Source organism: Vicugna pacos, chromosome 5 (genome assembly GCF_048564905.1).
Source record: "Vicugna pacos chromosome 5, VicPac4, whole genome shotgun sequence".
NCBI classification, from domain to species: domain Eukaryota; kingdom Metazoa; phylum Chordata; class Mammalia; order Artiodactyla; family Camelidae; genus Vicugna; species Vicugna pacos.
Genome location: NC_132991.1, coordinates 85,200,721 through 85,218,797, shown reverse-complemented (window position 1 = coordinate 85,218,797; position 18,077 = coordinate 85,200,721). Strand labels below are relative to the sequence as shown.

The 18,077-nt window shown below is 38.7% G+C and overlaps 1 protein-coding gene across 1 annotated transcript in view; it reads right to left on the bottom strand.

Annotated features, from left to right (window-relative positions):
• NYAP2 (neuronal tyrosine-phosphorylated phosphoinositide-3-kinase adaptor 2) overlaps positions 1 to 18,077 on the bottom strand; it is a 233,418-nt gene that overhangs the window by 75,175 nt on the left and 140,166 nt on the right. The gene's annotated exons all lie outside the window — the stretch shown is intronic.

Sequence of the window (18,077 nt, the reverse complement as noted above, 5' to 3'; positions counted from 1 at the left end):
TTTAATTATTTGGGCAACTTGACCCTGGTAATGGTTCCACCATGATCCAGGTGACACTGAGTATGTTGTTTTACTTTCTCTAGTTCTGTGTACTCCTGTCTCAAAGAAGGGATTTATACCATAACGGCTCTAAGATGCCCTCTGGATCTGAAATTCTATGAGGGGGGCCAAAGACTTAAAATCGTATCTTTTGTTTCCTTAGTTTAAAGTGAAATGGGATTCACGTCCACTTTAAATACACCACAGAAGTGGTATTTGATGAAAATTTCCCGCTACCGAAGGACAATGTTCTGAAAACTACAATTTTGGCCTGTTTTAAAGAGATTTTCAAGCTAATTAATGATACCTCAGTGTAGGACAGAAGAGGGATAATTTTACATACAAAATGTCCTTAGGTGCTGCTGACAGCCTGAACAATCACAAAGCCAAAGTGCAGAAGGAATGATGCCAAGTCCAAGGAGAAGTAGCAATGGTATGAGCAGAATAAAGAGACCACAACCATCATCTGAGTCGCCCTTTTCCAAGTTAGTCCAGAGGATTTGGCTTTATGAGTAGAATCACTGCTGACTAAGGCCATTGGGAGAAAGTAGACCAATTATCTATTGGATGCAAGGAATCCAAATTAACTTTTGCCTTCCATAGGAAAAAGACTTTGGAATTCTATTGATGCCTCTACCGTGTCTGTTTCCATCTATTTTTTTAAGTGGTTATGTCAGAATGACCCTTTGAACAATAAGAAAGAAAGAGAACAACTAGAAAGATCCAAGCAATACTCTGTTGCCAGACACATAAAGATTGGGAAGAATTTTGTAATGTAGAGCATTTTTATGTGTCTTCAAGACTGAGTTAATGGGCATAGGAAATTACTATTAGACATTTGGGATCACAGTTGAAGTTCCTGTTGCATGGGTTATTGCCACATTTTTATAGAAATGGCCTTGATGTTTTTGGAAGATATAAAATCAGTACTAATAACATAGGAGATGGATTCATACCAGCAATTTGGAAACCAAGGGCAGAGTGTTCATACCTCTTAATGCCGTGATCTGTGGAATCCCAGACATAGCATTTTACAGTGTAAACAGAGTTGTCTTTAGGGTTATGAGACCCTGGGTACCAGTTCAGACTTAGCCCCGATTAACTGTGAGGTCTTGAGCAAATTGCTTTCCCCTTCTGAGTCTTCATTTGCTTATCTTTAAATGAGGCATCCGGACTCAAGGATCCTCAGGTTTAGGATTCTATTGATAAGTACCAGAATACATGCTGTACTGGAGGTTCCAATCCTAGCTGCATGTTAGAAACACGTAGGTAGGCTTCCAAAAGTATCCATGCCTGGGCCACAATTATATTATATCACTGAGGGTGGAGTCTAGATGTTAATAAATTTTGAAAGCTCACCAAGAGCTTCTCAAGTAAAGCCAGTGTTCAAAATCACTGTTCTATACTTAATGGAATGATTTTAGCAACATTTAATATAATATTCATTACTCTTTTTGTAGACTGCCTGGGTCCTTTATTTCCCCAGCTTTCCCTATTTTAGCTGAAAGCATTTTAATTATCCTTCTTTACCCAAGAGAAAGAGAAAAGAGCTGGGGACAAAAGATAACTAATCTATTCTATATTTTTTTAGAATTCTTTGGAAAAAATTTTACAGGTGGGGAAAATGTTTGACCACCTTAAGTTTTAAGATGAGCCCCATAATTTTATGTACATATATATGTATGTCATGATTATTTCCCCATCTTCATAAGCAAGGACAGATTGAACTGCCAATGCTAAGAACACACACAAGCAACCAGTGAGTGGGTGAGAATTTGTTGTTGAATTTTTATTCTTTTACTTGGCTTCTTCAGTTGGGCTGCCTTATAAATGATAAGGAAACTCGCAGTTTAAGGAAGAAAGCCAACTTCTTTACATCACCCACCAAAAGTCATTTGAAGATAAAAAATCTTTGATCTAAGATCTCCAAAGAACACCATACTTACTTCTCAGTGTTGTCTGTTAGTTATGCCTACGATTTTTTATAAAAAGGTCATAGTTCCCTCAATTTTTCAAGGAAAGACAAGCTTTTTCACTCACTCGTAGGTGGGAGGTGTGTGGGTTGTCGAATATATGCACAGGTGCAATCAACTTTAATTAAGACTCAAATCATTTTCATAGGCAGATGGAAAAATGTTTCAATCTTCTTTTAAAGTAACAGAGGCATTCAGGCACTAAAAATATTAATGCATGGGAAGAGAAACATCATTTCCATTCTTCCTGAAAGATGTAATTCTGAAAATACATTCATAAATGTTTCTGAAACAAATGCTCAATGTTAAGAAGAATAATCTCTTCATTGTAAAGGGTAATCAGAATAATTCATTTCTATCAAGGTAAATGCAAAACTTAGCATTGTGAAATCACACTAATAACCCGATTTAGAGGATTAAAGAAGTCAGCTATTAAAGTTTCATAAAAAGAGCATCCTTTTAGGGATAACTGATGGCTACAGAAATGAATGTATACAGTACATTCTTTAAGATTTTAAATCACAGTTTCTTTAAACATGGTTAGAGAGAGAAATAGTGTTTGGGAATTGCCATTGGACAACTGGCATTTTTCATAGCATTCTTGGAGAAAAATACACAAATATGTAAACGTGGCTTTCTTAATGTTGCGAGGACACTTAGGAAAGCTGGAACTCTTTTCAGATTGTGTTTCTACACGTTATTTTTTTTCTCAAGTAATTGAATCTCTTTGCAGTTCAGTTTGTAACATGAAGGAGATAAACAAGACTATTTCTAATGTCCAGCAAATCTGACTGGGCTCCTACTGTGTGATTCATGATCTAAGGACAGAGAGTAGGGGGTCAATCATTCCCTTCTCCACTTGTTCTTTTTGAAGCTAAGGAAGATAAGATATAAAACTTCCTCTTTGGAATTTTCATGCGGAAACATCATGCTATGTCTCACTCTACCTTTCTCACCCTCCGTCTCTCCCTCCCTTCCTCCTTTGACTATCTTTCTTTCCATTTTACACCAGTCTCAACCTATCTAGTAACCAGTATTGTAGTTGGACCAGTTCTTGTGGTTCTTCTTATGATTACAAGACACCCTCAGCAACAACCATCAGGAAACTTTGGGGGAAGAAAAAAAGACTTATCACTCATAGGTCCTAGAAAGCACATGGTACCACACAGACAGAGAATAAGCACTGGCTTGGGTTTGAGGGTAGGGGCCTAGGTTTTTGTGGGCTCACTCTTTATTAGTGAATTTAAAGCACAGAAGCAGGAATTTGAAGCTCAGGAAGAGAAAAAACAAGTGGACCCAAATGGTCAGTTATGAAATCAACCAAGATCTCTAAAACAAAGGAGCTTGGGTGGGGAGCGGGCCACCTGGCTCTTTAGTCCTGTGACTGGCAAAATGTTAATTCAAGATAACCATCTTTCTAGTGGATGTTTCTGCAATCAAAGCTGGAGTCAAGTTCCTGTCCCCTCTTTTCAATTATTGTCATCACCTTTTCTTCACACTCTTTTACCTACACACACATATGAAACATGTATGAACTGTTTAATCACAAGTGTTAATTAAATTTAAAAACCCCTTAATCTGGATATCATTCCTTATTTCCGATGTTACTAATATGCTTTATTACTGTGATATCTTGTTTCATAAGTTATCTGGTAGCAGATTTCTTTGTGGCAAAAAGAATCTGAAGAATGAAAAAAGCCTCAGAGAATTCCAATATCCATTGTTTTGGGTTAGATTCATGTGTTAAAAAAGAGGAAGGGAAAAAGGCAAAAAGAAAATGAATAGGAGGAGGATGAGGGGAGAGCAGTATTTGCAATACTAGATTCTTTAGATGAGGCTATGATTATGCCTCAAACAAAACCCACCTGTCTCCTGAGGGTCACCAGACCCAGCCCACTGGGGTGAATCAAGGGTGACTCAAGGGTGAATCAAGGATGCCCAGGCCTGTGTGAGCTTCAGAACCTAACGAGATGCTGTGATGTGGGCCAGGAGGGCCAGCCTGGCAGGGTGCAGAGGAAAAGGAGAAAGAGAAACAGACATTTTTTCTAAAACACTCAGCCCCAAAATCTGCCTATCTCCTTTACTACTTATGTCTTGTAAGAACGTGTTTTTGATTGCCAAGTCTTCTACCAGAAGGTGCCTTTCCAGTAATAAACGTATCTTTCATCCTCACTTGACTTCTTGGGTTTTCTTGTTCAACATTTCAAAATAAAGATTCTAGCACCTGGAATCGTGCCTGACTCACAGTGGGTATTTTATAAATGTTCACTGAATGAATGAAAGATTAATGGCTGTATATACATGGTTAAAATGCATATGTACTAATAGCATCAAAAAGAATAAAATATTTAGGAATATATTTAACCAAAGAAGTAAAAGATATATACCCTGGATGCTACTTCTTCCATCAGTTGTACCAGCTCACCCCACCCTAGCTTACTACTCTGGAATTTAGCATGAGGCCAGCTCTCCCTTTCCGTCAGGGTGCATGGTGACTTCTTATGTGGGTGCACATTAACACGTGATGGGAACTCACCTGAACTTTAATAGGAGCCCCTCTCCAGATGGAGACCCAGTGTGCTCCTCCATACCCTGATGACTCAGCCTCTCTGGTTCTCATTCTTGTACTTATTTCATGCCCTACAACTCAGGAATATAATGTGCAAATCTTCAAAGAAGCCTGCCATATACCCTACGTTCTTACTTTCAAAATCGAATCATGGTTGTGTGAAGACCTTTATCCTGGTGAATTCAGTTTTGCTTTTTTTGTGGATTATATTTGAGTGCAAGTGGGTGCCTTTTAGGCCTTTCTTACCCTTCCTCAGTCCCAGACCTAGGGGTTTCTGTTAATTTGAAGCCACTACACATGTCGCTGAGACATGAGCCCACCATCTCTCAGGGGCACAAAACCCAGGGCGGGTTTCACTTATCTGGCTCAACAGCTTCCACAGTCTTCTCTATTCTTAGAAGAACTTTTAAAATGAATAAAGAAACAAAGAATGTGGGAGCCCAGGGAAACATACATTTTACACCAACATGGATTATGAGCCGGCCTCCTTAAATGTCAGCTACTAGTGAGTTGCTCTAAGTCGTCCATTGATTTCACACGGAAGTAGGTCAGGACGGCTTTTAACTGGAGAAGCCTCACGCTGCAGGTTTCATTTAACTATGAGGAGGGAATATTAAAAATTGATGTGCAAAGCAAACCTCTGCTTAATTAGCATCTGGATAAAGACTTTACTAAGAAAGCCATGGAAGTTAATAAAAAATGAGAAAATTGGCGAAGTATTTCTACAGCTATTTTTGTGTCTGTAGCCTTTCATTTATGAGAAGTCGAGGGATGGTCACCTCATGCCTTGCTTATTTCTGCTCGTTAATCTGTATTTAGGAGGTTGGCATTTTTTTCTCTATCTGTGCTTGCACACATGTTTTTATACAAAATTTGTGTGTTTCTTGTTGCTTTTTCCATTGTTGCATTTTTCAAACACTAGCTAACCTTAAACTTTGTTTGCATGTTGACAAAGCACTTGAAAAGGAAAAGAGAGTCTGTTTGAATCTCCTTAGAAACAACACTTTACAAATCACCCTTTTAACAGTCCCCCATCCACGTACTAAATATTTTTCTATATTAAGCACTTTGAGTTTTTGGCTTCTACCTAATACATTGGTTAACACCGCCACCTATTTTGGAAGCAAAGTCTTTATTTTAAAAGATAAATGTGTCACCAGAAAAAGGAAAATACTCATTACATGTGAAAAACACATCGACAACCCAGTTATATTGAATTTGTTCTTCTGCTGGTGACTCATCTCTCCCAGTCACATCGCCATGTTGCCCGGCCCTTCGTACAGTGAGATGGGCTCTTTGTTCTGGGAGCTGCTCTTTATAGGGTCAGGGCAGCTGTGCTCTCTCAGGTGCGATGTCCCTCTACCCTCAAGGGTTAGCTATCACCCAGCAGCCGAGAAGCAGCCCGCCTCCTGAGGGAACATTCTGCCCCATGCTTCGTGCTCCTCACATCAGGTATTGGATGAGCCACTTAAGATGTCAGATCCTTTACCCAAGCCCAGCTGAAGAGAGCCGTGTGAACAGTACGGCCTCCCTGAAAATGTAATTCATTTTTGGCCTGACTGCATTTTTAATAAAATATTTATTCTTTCCCCAGATATCTAAACACCAAATAATCACCCCTTCAAGTTGCACAGAAATTTCTATTTTACAAAGTCTTTTCCTGAACACAATTTTCTTTCATTTTACGCAAGAATCCTCTGAGGTTAATATGAGAAAAAAAAAAAAAAAAAAGCTGATACTTGGAGAGTTTGACTTGCCCTAAAAGCACAGCTGGTCAGTGACAAATCCATCTTTTGACTCCATGATACTTGACTCCTGTGTCATTTTCCATTTATAAATATCAAGTGATTCCCCCCTACATATATCTTTCATTATATTGAGATGGTTTTTGAAGTGGGTCAAACAAAGGAATTTTAAAAAACAAGCAAAGGTATTGAAGTGGAGATACATTCTAATACTCTTTATCATCTTCTGTAATTTAGACACTAGAAGGGCCATATGCAATACCAGGTACCATCTAGCTGATGGTTTTCTATCTACAACATAACATCTCTATACTACTTTCATAGCCATTTACTGAGAATCTATGCTGTGCTATTTTTTGAGGCCCCTACTTTTACTCTTTTATAAAATATCTAGATTAGATTATGAGTATTTTCATTTTCCTAGCTGAGGGCTGCCTGGTTTCCCCAATCAGGAACAAGACTGATCTCCTTTCTGATTATTTTATTTTACTTTATATTTTATAACCTGGGTTCTCCATGGACATTCCTTACAGCAGTTAGTTACTAAATACTTTAATGAGTGTTGATCTTGGCACCCTATGCAAAAGTCAGATTATAATCAGTACTTGGGAATCATGGTAATTCTATTGGACTCTGCCATTAAAAAAAATGTTATCTTTGAAAAAAGCAATATAACCATAAATATAAACTGATTATGTAAAAGTACCGTCATAGAGGCCGTGGATGCTTAAATACAATATATAATCTTGGCTCTCAAAAATGCACTATCCAGTTGTGGAAGTTAGATACATATTCTTTCACTTTAGTCTGTCATTTGATTATTCAAGGAACACATTTTGAACCTGTAGTGTGCACCCAAACATGTGCTAGTTGTTGCAAAAGAAACAAACAGTACTATGTCCTGACAATTTAGTTGGAAAGGCAAATATTTAAAAACTAATCACAGCACTGGGTCAGTCAGGTGTCTGAAGAGCTGTTTTATGTAAATGGAGGAGCAGAGCTCCCAAAAGAAGGAAGCAGAAAAGAAAACGTTCAGAAAGGATCATTAGTGAGGATATCACATTTCATGAGACCCAAGAGAAATGTCTTCAGATGGAGGAATCAACAATGTTAAATGTTCTGTGACCTCTAAGAGAACCAAGAGAGGGCCAGAGACCAGTTAGGAAGCCCTCTGTGACTGACTCTGGCGTGGGCAGAAGAGGAAGTTAGGTTGTAGGAAATTAAAGACAGGGTGGAAGGCAGGAAGTGGTGGCAGAAAGTAAACATTCACTTGAATTGTTTGGCCATGAAAAGAAAATGAAGAATCATGGTTTGGGGTAGAATCAAGCTGTTTTTTTCTGAAACATCAATGGACAATTTTATTATCGTTCATATTCAATGATCATAAGCAAAGCATGGGTTAGAAGCCAAAGTTGAGTGCTGTAGGCTTTGAGAGAGCGTATCAATCAACCAAAGAAAGACCACTCTGAGGCAATCTGGTTTAATTCCTTAGATTTGAAATTTCTCTTGAACAAAAGCTTGGACAAATTTCTTTGCAAAAAGCATTCATCATTTTGATACAGTTCTCTTGTCCTCCATCATTTGAAAGTGGTGAATAACATACCAATCAAAGAATGAAAGAGGCACTTTGATATTTAGAATGATAACGTAAAGAGAGACACGCGTCCCTTCAGCTCTGCTCCTTCTGTTGGGGACTGCTAACATCTAAATCCTTTCCCAGCTTCTGAGTTCTTAGAAATCTGGATTTCGTACTATGTCATGGGAACAAAAACCACTTTAGAATTGCCCACTCACAGCACAGTGGGCAGGTCTAGGGTTCAACAATACATGGACACCCCCTATCTCTACTTTCTGACTCTATTGTTTTTTCCATCCTTTTTTCTTTCTTTGCTTAATTATATCCGTTCCATCTATAACAAGGGAATAGATGTAAAAAATAGAAAAATGATATTTTATTCCATGTAACTGAAACTTGACCAGCAGAAAATGTAGGGGAAAGTATTTCTTCCATCCTCAATTGTCAGAAGGCTATTACAGACTTCTGTATTTGAAAATTGTCCTTTATATTCATCCATTTGGGGTATACCTGGCTAGACAGGATATGCTGCTTCAAAATCCATGTGACTAACCCTTCCTCCTTCCCTCTTTCTTCTTAGTATTTTTCTCTTCTCATTTGGGAATAGCAATGACCCAGATTCTTCAGTTGATTGGTTATTCTACCAGGAGTGGAACATTTAATTAACCTAGCTCCCATCAACTAACAACAATAATGAGTTTGCTTTAGTGGAGAAACACCATGCGCCACTACAGACACTTCATTAAAATTGGAATTGCCATCCATTTCCTGAATTCTGAAAACTGATCTTTTTGAAAATTGAAAATTGAAAATATTTTATAACTTAAACCCATTTTTACCTGGGAACACACACAAAAAGGTCACTAGTCACACAATAATAGCTCCCTGGATTTATGCAGTACTTTTTCATTGAAGAGGTTAAATGACTTAGTTGAATGCATTCTTATCCTCTCTACTATTTGAGTTCAATAATGCATAATGTTAAGCAGATTGGAATTCCTTCTTTAAAATATTAGTCTCTATTATTTCTTCTTAAAAAATGCATCTTTCTATCTCTAAACGTTGAGAAGTGATCAATCTTCACAGCAATTCATTTGTACAGAAACTGGTGATGATTTGACATCTACAAAATGATCCACATTTAAATGCTTTATGGCAATATCCTTTACATCTTTCCCCTAATAAATCTGCCTAGAATGAAATGGGCATTCTTTTAAAAACAGGGCATTTAAGAGCAGAAGCAATGAATTCAGCATTCGACATGGTTCCTTTTTGTCTGAATGACTATATGGATTTCAATGTAGACTTTTCTAAGTCATAGGATCTGATTTTTTTTTTTTTACTTAGTGGTCAAATATGTCTTACATGGCTTTTCTTTTCTCAAGTTCAATAGCTCTCTCAAGTCGTTATGACATTAATTCAGCAGGTTCAATAAATACTTATCATGTATAAACTCTGGGAAAGATTGCATTGGGCCAAGTGCTACATGAAATAAAATGATGAAAAGGTATGACCCTTGTCCTCCCTGACCATATGTCTTATTGGGGAATAAGACAGAAAAAAACTTTACAATATGTCAAAATAAGACACATTCTATTACAGAAGTACCTAGGGCTCCCAGAGTTTGAAGGAAAGATAATTTGTAGACAACAGCATAAGAAAAACTCGATGAAGACTGTAAGCAGGGATCCGAGCATTAGGCTTTGTTTTATGGAGTTCTGGGAAGTTCTTTCAGCAAGAAAGAACAACATCAGACAGAAAGCTTCAGAGGCAGGAAGTGGTCATTTGTCTGGGGATCTACGGCTCATTCAGTAATCCACAGATGCACCAAACAACAAAGCCATTAGGGACTCACGGTTTTAGCACCTAATATTTTCATTTCAAAAGTGAGAAAACTCAGGCATTAAGAGATGAACTGACTTATCCAAAGTCTCAAGGCTTCTTAAGAGTTGAGCCAAGATAAAAGCCATGTCTTGTGACAAACTTTGCCCCAGCCTTCTAGATTGTATTTAATTAGAATGTAGGACAAAGGTAGGGGAGTAAGATGCGGCTGATAGGAGCTCCTTTACTTATACCTAATATGAAATTACTCATAGATGTCAAACTGTGGAAAACACATGATATCAAATACAAATCAGCAATTGAGTTTCCTGTTTGAGGTAATTCAACAGAAGGGAAAGAAATCAGCTCTAGTACGTTCACTTCAAACTGAGGAAATCTTGGTTTAAAAAAAATAGACTGGTGTAGCTTTATTTTTGAATTGAAAATGTTTCTGTATTTTTTTAAATCAAAAGCAGGGAGGGTGCTTCTTAATGGAGAGAATTGCTGATTAAATTGCCGGCAAGAAATTGCACTTAAAGATTCAGCAGCCAGAGAATATAAACACAGGGGATAAACACGTCTGCCTGCATTAATCAAAGACAGCTGCAGTCTACCCCCAGAAAGGTGAGCAATTATTTATGAAATTATGTCTTCTTCAGTGATTCTATGTTGTAATCCTAAGAGAAACTAAATGAGGAAAACAGACAATGTCATGGTCCCAATTAACCAAGAAGTCACATACATTTTCAAAATCAAAAGATTTTCCTTACACTTTATTTAACCTCACCATCTTGAAAAAAATTTTTTAGCTTTAAGATAGTAATAATAATTATATAAGTCTGGGTGCTTTTGAAGAACTCTGTGTGTGTGTGTGTTTTAAAGACCAGTGTCCGACTCTGTCAACTCCATAGTAACATGAATCTAAAGAGAAAAGAGATGATGCTTCTCTTAAGAAGCATTTTGCACAGGGCTCTTTTGGAGTTTTTGTTTGTTTGTTTCACCAAATCAGTTTCTAGGTTAGTAATGCTAGGGCCCTCATTGCCTTTGGGCATCGGCTGATCTTTCTTTTTTCTTTTTTTTTTTGATCCACTGAGTATTTTTTCCCTTGGGGTCACCACGGGCCATCAAGATACTGCCCAGTTGGATGAGATGCAAGGATCTGAGGACAAAACCCTACACCCCTGGAAGCTGAGTCATCTAGTTGGTAGCTCAGTGTTAAAAATCTCTCAGACCAAAGAAATGTGCACGGATATCCTTAAGGTATGCGTAGAGGCACTGAGGTGAGCACCTGTGGCCTCTTTGCCCCCGTCATTCAGGTGATGATGAGGCCACTGGGAAGACTACATGCCTTCGGGGCAACTCAGAAGCCTGGAGTACAGAACAGCTTCTCACGGTGACTTAGGACATTCCAAAGTGAATGCTGGAGGGTCCTGAAAAGTTTTCCACCCCTTCCTAAATTGATGACAACCATTAAGTAGTCCATGCCATCTAGGTACAGATCCAGCTTTCTCTTATGAAGCAGATATCCCTGGGAGAAATAACTGTATGAGCCATTACAGGTTTTGATGATAACTGGTCAATTTTAATGGCAATAGGAAGGGGAAAGAAGCTGAGGAGATTGGTCAAGTGTAGATAAAGTATTATTAAGACCAGCTACTCTGAAGCCAAGTAAACTGGGTTCAAGTCTCAGCTCTACTCCCTAGGTGACTCTGCTAAGTTGTGACTCAGTTTCCCCCATCTTTAAATTAGCAATGTTAATATCACCTGCTTCCAAGTATTGCTATGAGGGTTGATATAAGTAAAATGCTTAGCACAGTGTCAGGCATAGAGTAAATGGCATGAAAGTAAGCAGATGCCACTGTGTTGTGGAAGCATTCTCAAGGCAAAGGTTGGTGCTGCCTTCTTTCTCCAGGTCCTCACCACTACTTCTTGGATGAATCCCACTCTGGACTTAGCTAGTCTTGAAATCATTTCTGAGGCAAACTTATTTGGGGCAGAAGCATTTTCCAAGAACCTCATCACCTCATTTCCCCATAAGCATTGTCAGCTCCAGCTACTGAGATCCTTGACAGTCATGACAGCCAGACCTCCTCTTTGCTCTCAGAATCCCTGCCAGCGTCCGCGGGAGGACTCCCATTCACTTGCACTGCTCGCCTACATCGGCTAGATCACGGGGCTGGGCATCCTCTCCAGACCACACACCCTTGCTCTGCATCATGGCTCCATCTGAGGGCCCCACGCTGCTCTGGCTCGTCCTCCCCCTTAAAGGGCCTGAACAGATCTACACAGATCTCTGGGCTGAAGACTGCTGTTGGCCTGAGTCCCACGCTCCCCAGCCTACCCGACCGACAGCACCAGCTCCTGCCTGAAGCAGTTCTTACCAGTGATGCTCAGACTTAACCAGTGAGGATTTCTGAGGAAGGAAAGGGCACAGACTTGGCGTGACTAAGACAAAGCTTCTGTCAAAGAACAAGAACGGACATTATTCACACATCGCCCACCACAGGCTACAGTGTTAATCTCTCAAGGTCTCGGGAAGAACCTGGAGGCAGTGAAATCATTTTCCCTGCTGATCCATCCAGATGACCTGGATGGTCCTTTTGCCAAGCTGTCAACTAATCAGTAGCTTAGTCAAGGAAAGAAAAACAGCATCCACTCATTTCAAGCTGGCTGTATTTGACTCTCCCCTCCCTCTTCTTCCTCTTACATAAATTCTGATTTTGACTTTCTTCGATGGAAGCGGCATGGTATAGGTTTCTCTTGCACACAAGTAGATGGTGTTGCTAATATTTAGCTATGTATCCTTGGGTTGTCGTTGGATCAGAGGCATAAACGTTACTAAGGAATGTCCTTTAAAAAGTCAACATTCCAGGCCCAACCCCTGAAATTTCTCATTGCACAGCTGCGGCTGTGATAAAGCCCAGGAATCTACGTTTTTAACAGCAGGCAAGTAAATTCCATGCAGAAGGTCCTCCGCCTGCTGTGCTCTGAGTGACCCAGGCCTGGGCATGTCCTCAGGGTCCTGGCCTTAGAGCATCGTCATAACCCAAGTCCGAGCTCAACTTATCTTCTGAGCTGCTGGAAGAAGTCTTGCTAAGATAGAAACCCCCAGTCTGAGGCCGCAGTGTGAGACCCTGAGCAGGACGGCAACCAACACACAGCAGGGGAGGAGCCTGCCAAGGGCGGTGTCTTTATCTCAGGAGTTTTGCACGACCTATAGGCCTTGGTCTTGCCAGGCCCTGTGATAGCCTCGGAGATATCTTCAGCTGTTCCAGGTGGAGCTCAAGTCCCAAATGTGTCTGAAGAATCAGAGCATTTCGGATGCTCTTGACCCGGCCCCCAACTCTGGCCTGGTGGCTCCTAGTCACCATCACCCAGAAGGTCTGCTCGAAGTCAGCGTGCTTGGCAGTGGGCACTCACAGGCTGAAGGCTCACCCGTTCCCAGAACATCCAGATTCCTGAGGTCTTCTCCCCACCCTTCCCCTCAGTTTCTCAATACCTGCTTGGTCTGACCTACACTGTGTCAGCCCTCCGCCTTCATAGGAATAAAAAGAAGGAAAATAAAGACCTTATAGTTAGTATGCTTGCTAGGTTTTACAGAATTTTTTTTTCAAAGGGCTAAACAAAATGTGTGAGTTCTCCCAAAGTAAAGTAGCATTCATTCCATGTTTCCCAGGACAGATTAGTTCTTGGGAAGTTGATATTCCTGACTGTCTCAGATAGGAATCCAAGAACGTCATCCAAGATGTGGTATGTGGATTCAAATGGCCTTTGAAAGAAAAGGTCACTAAGTCCCTACACTGAAGGTCAGACACTCAAGTCAGCTGAGAGGCGCCTCAGACAAGTCTGGGCATCTGGTTTCTTGGTCTTCGGCTGATTAATGGTGTGATAATACAATGAGGAAAAGAGTAAAAAGAGAATGGAAAAGAAGGGGAGGGAAGGAGAGGCCAGATGCATCAATACAGCATCCTGGAAGAAAGAGAAGAGGCAAGGAAACAACAAGAAATAGACAGGAGAGTTTAAGTGGATTTAAATGCTAGATCCGTAGAGGGCGAGCAGACAGCTCTGCAGGCTCAGACAGCCCCCTGAGGACATCCCAGTGGCATAAACTCACAATACCATGTCACTGCTATTACAAATGATGGGACAATGATAGCCACTACTGTATGAGACCTCCCCTGTTCGGGTCACCATGCCAGACACAACATGTGCTAGCACACAGTAGGCACACAACAATGATCACTATAATGACCTAAATCATAAAGATGGCTACGTGATGTTAGTTAGTATACCCATCCTTTTTCCTGAAAGTGGGATACATTATATACATGCAGAAATGTGTTTTGAGATATTTCCTTCCCAAATCATTATTTTTTTCATATAAAATTATGCTTTAATTAAATTAGTAAGAGTAAGTCGGATCAGATGTTTCACCAACAATGGCGAATGTTTTAGACATTGCTGAACCTTAAGCTACTGAAAAAATGAGAAAGCTATATGTATGGGGGGCAGGGGCCCTGGGGTACTTATTTGGTTTTATTTTGTTTGTTTGCATGGTTGTTTTGGGTTGTTGTCTGTGTGTTTGGTTTTAGGTTTTGGTTTTGGTTTTAAGAAAGGGAACAGGAAGACAAAGGTTGCATCTGATCCCCAACTTTATGTCACCAGATCCATAGGACCCATTTATATCCACAGCTGTAAAAATTCAATAGAACATCTAAAAGTCTTAAGTGAAAGTATTTTTATAGGCTGAAAGATAAGATCACAATTAACAGTAGAAAATTGTGTATCTCCATTAATGGGAAACGTCACTGATATAAAGAAGCTCTTTGGTGATGCCAACCAATTTTTTTTTTTTTTTTTAAGAAAAGTACCAGATGCGCGGGCTTACATCTTTTTTTCCTTGGCTCCTCCTTTGACCCCACTGTGTCTTGATCTGTGGTTCTCTGTGTACCTTTGTATGTGCTCCATGTGTGGGTACCTATATGGGTTTACATGTCCATTCAACCCTGTGTGCATTTATTTTGGTATTTTTCTTGGTACCTTAGTTTCTTAGTTTCTTCTCTTTGCTGTCTCATGCTTCTATTTTTTTCTTTAAATTTTCTATTTACATTTTCCTACTTTTAACTTTTCAATCACATGCTCTCCCTCAAGGATATTATAAAGTTTAATTATATTCTTCATTATGCCTTGTACATTTTCATAGGAGCATATGTTCATGCATTTCTCTTAAATGTAGGCTAACCTTGCTTTTTAAAATATTTTTTATTTGAGGGGATTAAAGGGTTTTCCCTTTTTCTCATTTGATTCTGGCCAACAATTTCTATGATTTATGAGTCCCGATTTATTAAAATGAAATGGCCCATTCATGACCTAGGTGTTCTAAAGATTCCAATCAAAGGATGTATAAAATAAGAACTTGTGAAATGACGATAAAACTATTAGGCAGAAAATTACCACTTGAGTCTTCAAATGCACCACAAATGTATTTGTACTTCACCTACTTCTCATAATAGACAGAGACATTTACAGCAATAAAATACGTGTGAACCACTTACGTGCCTTATGTCTTCTGTGTCTCTGCATGAGTTTAAAAAATATTAACAATAACCAATTCAAATAAAATTATTATGGTTAATGACCTCATATACACTTAAACCATGTTACAATGTCCCATCATCTAGGAAAAAAATGCTTCCTGGAACAATGACTGTGAAGGCCATATTTAGAAAATTGTGAAGGGAAATGAAATTGATTCCTAGTCTACCACTATTGTCTACGTTCATCTCTTTCCTATTTCCCAGTCTCCGTCAATAATTATAAGTCTTTAAGATATGACATTATTAAATTAGATGTATCTTTTATAGATTTCAACACAATAGTTGAAGGCATAAGTTGTATTTGACATGGATTTTTAAATAAAAGCAGAAAGATTATACTCGCCTTGAACTGAATACCGGAAAATTACCAAAATTGGCATTTCCAGTAAAGCTAAAGCGGTATGGAACATAGAAACACCAGCCTTACTTTTATTTCTGAAATGTAAAAAAATGCCACGTGTGATGCAGGGGTGATGAATGTTCTACTATTTCATATCACTTATTCTGTCCATTTGTTATCAGCAGGTGTCTACAAATCCTGTCAAGAGTGAAGGTGACAGCTGTGTCACTGAGTGTGCTGCAGCAGTAATTGAAGGTTAACTCTCAATTGTCAACAATTTTGGATCTACTTTTTGGATTACAGAAAGAGTCTCAGAGCCCCTATGATTTTGTTAACATCAGATAGTGTTTTTCTATTTTCTCCCAGAGTCAAAAGTAAATAGAACTGGGTTATTCATTGATACTATGTGCATTTTTCCTCCCATCTGTTTGTGCAAAGTAAAATATTGAAATTCATGTAACTCAGGGCATGACCTTTCTCTAAAGAGCTGATACATGGTTAACAGCATATGGAAAGGAATTTAATCCTCAGATCCCTAAAAGCTATAAAGAGCCTGGATCACTTCTCCATGTATAAGCTTGGTTTTAGAAGCACACAAAGCTCATTTTGGAGTCGAATGGAGAAGTCTGTGACATGTAGCACATAGACTGATTCTAACAGATGGATTTTTCTTGAAATAACTTCATTAGTTAATCACTTTTTTTTACATATACTTTTTCTAGCTAATTGGTATAGCTTCCAGCTGGAGCTTTTAAGAATCCTCCAAAGCAACTGATAGGTAGAGAAAATACTGGCTAATTCCATCAATTCTAGGATGGAATGTCTACTAATTCCATACTATCCATTACGTATTTGGAGAGCAAATTCTTTTCCTTTAATTTTTTTCTTCAATTTACTCCAAAAACCTTGCTTGATCTGTGTTTCAACTAAACCAATCATCTGGAAGAAATTTAAAATTTTAACAAATTATCTAGATCAGAGTTTCCCAAACTTGACACTACTGACATTGTGGGTAAGATAAACCTTTTTTTTTCTTAATTTCTTTTCATTAAAAAAAAAAATTTGTAGCAGGTTGTCCTGTGCATTGTAGACTGTCAACACAGCATCCCTGGTCTCCATCCACTTGATGCCAGTAACATTGGCAGTTGTGACAACCAAAAATGTCTCCAGATACGGCTAAATGTCCCTGGGGGCAAAATCAACCCAGCTGAGAACCATCCACTCTAGAAATAAGTCGTTCCTAATTTTAATTCATTTTTAAAAATAATTTAATGTATGCATGTATGTATTAATTCCAGATATGTCTAAAATATGAGAAATTTTTCCCTTTCAGTCAGGTACATAAAATTTTCTTAAGAGGGGATTACTTAGGTAGTTAATGCTTTCAGAAATCTCTCTAGTTAAAGGGGAAAAAGAGGAGATAAGTGGTTTATAACCACCATTGAATATTAATTATCTAAGGGGTGTCATCATCATCTTCATCAGACTTGCTGAAGGCTTCTTTTCCTTTAAGGAAGATCCTCAGTGTAACTGTATGAGTAGATAAATAAAATCCTATGGTGGGATCGTTTGAGATGTGAGTGATTCATTTCAGCTAAGCTGCCCTAAGGCATTTTTAAATAAGGGAAAGCAGTGCAATTTAATGAAATGAACATGGAGAAAACTGGGATCTGTTTTGACTTTACAATGTCATTATGCAGTTATGTGGGACTCACAAAAGGATTAGCCATGCAGATAGAGACATTCCTCGATCTTTGAAATTCAGTGGTGACTATAAAGTTCACCACCTATTTATCACTTAGGATCTTCCTGTAATTTACATATTGATGGATCTAGCAAGAGTACCAAAGGAATAAGATGCTAATTACCAAGAGTTTTAAAAGAGAAACAGTGAGCCTTCTCTAGCTTAGCAGGAAGGTGAGAATGTAACAACGTGAGATATGCGGAGAGAATCATTCCTTGTTTTTTTTAAAAAAGTAACAGCTATTAGAATGGCTTTCTTTCCATCAAAGGTTTTCTAATACAGATTTGCTCATGCAGACTTTTAATATCAGATAAGCATAATTTTAACATGTACCAATTCCATGTTTGAATGTATAATTTTACCTCAAATCGAAATATGTACCTAAAATTTTTATAGTGATCTGTTTTCTTTGTTAGACTTTCCAGAGTCATTTAAGAATTTAGATCTTCTGCTTTGTTTTAAAAAACGATTCCTCTCTTTAATTGGGTGTGTTATGTTGTGCAGACTGTCACTTTCAGTTCTTTCCGCAATGTACTATTTCCTTTAGCTATAGCAAAAGTACAATCACGCATCTTGAGATTTCAACCAAAAGGACTAAGGCTCCCATACTACGGGCCTCACTGCATCCCTAAGTCACACACGATCTGGGCACTGTGGGCCGCATTGCATTCCT